Source organism: Loa loa (assembly GCF_000183805.2).
Source record: "Loa loa unplaced genomic scaffold supercont3.316, whole genome shotgun sequence".
NCBI lineage: Eukaryota > Metazoa > Nematoda > Chromadorea > Rhabditida > Onchocercidae > Loa > Loa loa.
The window spans coordinates 1-4,063 of record NW_018108496.1 but is presented as its reverse complement, the minus strand read 5'-3'; positions in this window follow the sequence as shown (position 1 = coordinate 4,063).

Below are 4,063 nucleotides of genomic sequence, written 5' to 3'. Positions count from 1 at the left end.
GGTTGTGGAATTTTATTACAACCAGAAACTTTTTTAGGAAATTATAAAAATTCTGCTTCAAGCTTGCATACATTTATAATTCTTCCTCTTTAACGAGGAACATTGAATTTCTATTAGCATCAGAACTGATTTCCCAAATTTCACTCAAAGGTAACAAATTTGTGGGTAAGAGCGTCCCATAAACTTTATGAGTTCTATGAATATCGTGATTTCAACATGTTGAAGGTCTTGGGTAAACCATTTCTTTAGATCATATTCGTATATTTCTTAACATATCAATTTTTCTATCTCATCTAAATGTTTCGGAGGGGAATCCCACTGATTGACTCAACAAATTCCTAATAATCTTGATAATCGATCTAAGCTTAGAGGCTTAGAAGTGTTGCTAAACGTACTCGATTATGATGATATTAAAGTAAAGGTGAGGTCACTGTTTTGTTACAAAGTAATTTCAAATTGATAATTGAGTTTTTAAAATTGAATTCGGAAATTTAGACGGATTTTTCAAGTTATAATCAATTTAATAGTTTCGTCACTATGATAACCTTTCAGTTTTGTGCTTTATGAAATTTTTTTTATTTTAAACCATTTTGTCATTATCATAATAAAGTACACTTTCTAATTAATCCTTTGAATTCATTTTTACTTTTTATTGATATACATTGCAATAGAATATCAAAGGGATCATTTTTCCGAATCACAAAATCTAGAAATAAAAAAGATTCCGAATTTTTTTTCCGGATCACATTTTACTGATTGCACGCATCACACACAACTTTAAAAATCAAAAAAAAATTTCTCAATTAAATTTTTTCCATTAAACTTGGATTTCAACCAACGAATTCTGAATTGATTAAATTTCATTACATTTATGGTAGAAACAGTTCATAAACAGTACCAAATGAGTTTCAGAGAACGTTAGAAACAAATGAAATATTAAATTATTGATTAAAAAATTTCATTTCATAAATTATTGTTATTGGAAAGAAGATATTTTAGATTTCTTTTCGTTAAAAGTGAAATACATTTTATATGAATCGAAAAATCCAAAAATAAAAAAGAAAGCGAAAAGTAAATAAAATTTTCATTTCATCATATATGTTTACTTTGCTTAGCAAAATACAACTATTTTGATAATTTCGCATAATTTTATGAATGTGTTGAATAATAGATTTAGAAAAAAAAGGAAAAAAGATGCAGGAAACTAGGAAAAGAAAAAATATTTTAAAAAAAATGAAAAGAGAATATTCCCTGAAATATTTTATCTTTATCATTATTAAAATGTAACAATGCTCTGAATGTTTTTGTAATTATCGTTTTCACAAATCGTTTCGTTTTTTTTCTTCCTTTTTTCCAAAATAAATTTTAATACTGCAGTGTTGTAAGATTTCATTCATACAGTACTCATATTTATCTTTAAAATTAAAATGCATTTCATAACTTGTTTGTTTACTTCCTTTTTAAAAGAAATTTTATTTGTTTTAGTTACACGCTAACTTTTTTTTGCAAAAATTTTCAAAATTTTAAAAAGAAAAGAGAAAATGATTCTTTGTTTTACATTTAGAATTAAATGACAAAAATCGAGAAAGAATAAATTATAACTGGTCGTAAAAAAAAAAGAAGAATCGCTTTTATAAAACAATGTTAAGCCAACTAATTTGGTTATGAAGAAAGAAGTGCTTTTAACGATTGATCGATTATGCTTAATTAAAAGTTGTGTGGGAATTTCATTTTTTAAATATTATCATGACTGAAGCATGAAATTGAGAGTTGAGCTATAAATTTGCTTTGAATGGAATCGGATGCATTGTCACATTTGAATTACTGCAGGCATAATAATAAAAAATTATAAGAGATCAAATCAAATCATCTCACTGATATATTTTGAAGGAAACATCGGAAAAAGGTAATACAGAATTAATTAATTAAATAAATTTCACTTCGTAGTTATATGTATGTTACATATATTGAAGTTATATAAATAGTTATATTGAAGGAAGCAAGATTTAGTTACTTAAAAGATTTATCAAGGAATTGTAGACTCATATTCCAACCCTTGAAATTAAATTATTGCTATTTAACGGCTTTTTAATCAATATTTACGCTTATTTCTTTCTCTCCCCCACCTCCCCCCCCCCCATCCACTGTTTTTTTTCACAAATTTGTTTCTTTTTTTAAACTTAGTTTTAAATCAGAAATCTTGGACTATATATCTCCACTATTAAGACATTTAAGACATAATTTTGGAAAATAAAAGAAAAGATGAATGTTATCCTATTATCTGCGAAATTTAAAAATACATTATTTAAGAATTGATTTGATATTTACAAGGATTCTGAAGCGAACATTTTGTTAACATACATTAGTGTAAATGGCTCTTATAATAAGCATATATACAATTCTACGTAGTGATAGTGCCATTACTTATTCATACATAAAAGAATTTTAAATGATTTTCAAATCTTAATCACCATCAAACATGCTATATGCAAATTACTATATCACTTATGATACCTTATATTTTCTCTAATCACGGAACTTCACGTTTATTCGTGACACTACCTATATTAGTACGAAGAATGATCGTATAGTTAGTTAACGATGATTATCTTTTTCAGTACTCGAAACCTATAGTAATGTTATATCAAAAAAAACAAAAAGACTGAAAGTACCAATTGAGAAACAGGTCAATTAGCCATAAGGACCTTTTTATCCGTTAATTTATTAACCAATTATTGATCTGTAAATGTGATAATAAAATGCGAAAGAATTCCGTAGATTATTTAAGATTGACCAAGTGAAGGATTTATTAGTTTACTGAATTTGTTGGGAATTTCAATAATTTTGATCTTTTTTTTTCTTTCAAAATAAAACACTGCTAAATTATCATTTATTCAATAATATGCAAATAATTTCACAGAATATTTTAACACCAAAATTATGACAAAATAAAACATTTCTATAAATTTTTCATCTTTCAATGTTTTTCCCCAATTTATTCTCTCTTTTCCTCAATCCTTCGTTTATTCTCTTTTATGTAATAATTGATTATTAGTTTAATCTTTAAGAACAAAAAAACTATTTGTGTCTTTTTTTTACAATTACTATTATTGGATGTAGTTTAAAGTTTTTGACCGTAAATATTTCCGTGATCAATGATCTCAAAAAAAATTCATTTTATTCTTTAGTCCTAAACATCCAAAGGTAAAACATTAAGATTTTGGCGAAAACTTTTTTTTTGAATTCCATTTAGACAAATTCTTGTTTTTTTCTTGGAATAATAAATTAAAGTTTGAAATGTAATTGAGGAAACTTTTTACAAGAAAAAGTTCCCAATTCATTTTTGCATTTATGTCTAAAATCAATTTACACCAAAAATTCATTACTTCTAAAATCAATTTATGTTTTCTTTAATACTTTGAAAATTAAAACTCACTGAAAGATGCTGTCATAAACAACATTGCATCAATGTTAATATTTTAAGTAGATGAATGAGAAAAAAAATCTCATAATTTTATTTTATTTTATTTTTTTTTAAATCTGCGCATAATAGAAAAGAGAATTCCGAATAATACCGGTATGAAGTGAATTGAATTGAATTGAAATTGTTTACTTTCAACAGCTATAGTTTGCTAGAGAATAATAGCACATCATTATCCATTCATTTTGTTTTTCAATCTGCTAAATAATACTTCCGAGAATCAAACAAAAAAGGATTTATATATTTACCATTAAACCCAAAAAAAAAAAAAAAAGAAAAAATACTTTAAATTAGGAATAATTTTTACGTTAATAAACTTTTTACCCTTACTACTTTTTTCCGGTTTTTTTTTTAAAAATTTTTTTAAAAATTTTTTAACTTTTTTAAACCGGTAAAAAACTAAAATTAAAAATTAAAATTAAAATTAAAATTAAAATTAAAATTAAAATTAAAATTAAAATTAAAATTAAAATTAAAATTAAAATTAAAATTAAAATTAAAATTAAAATTAAAATTAAAATTAAAATTAAAATTAAAATTAAAATTAAAATTAAAATTAAAATTAAAATTAAAATTAAAATT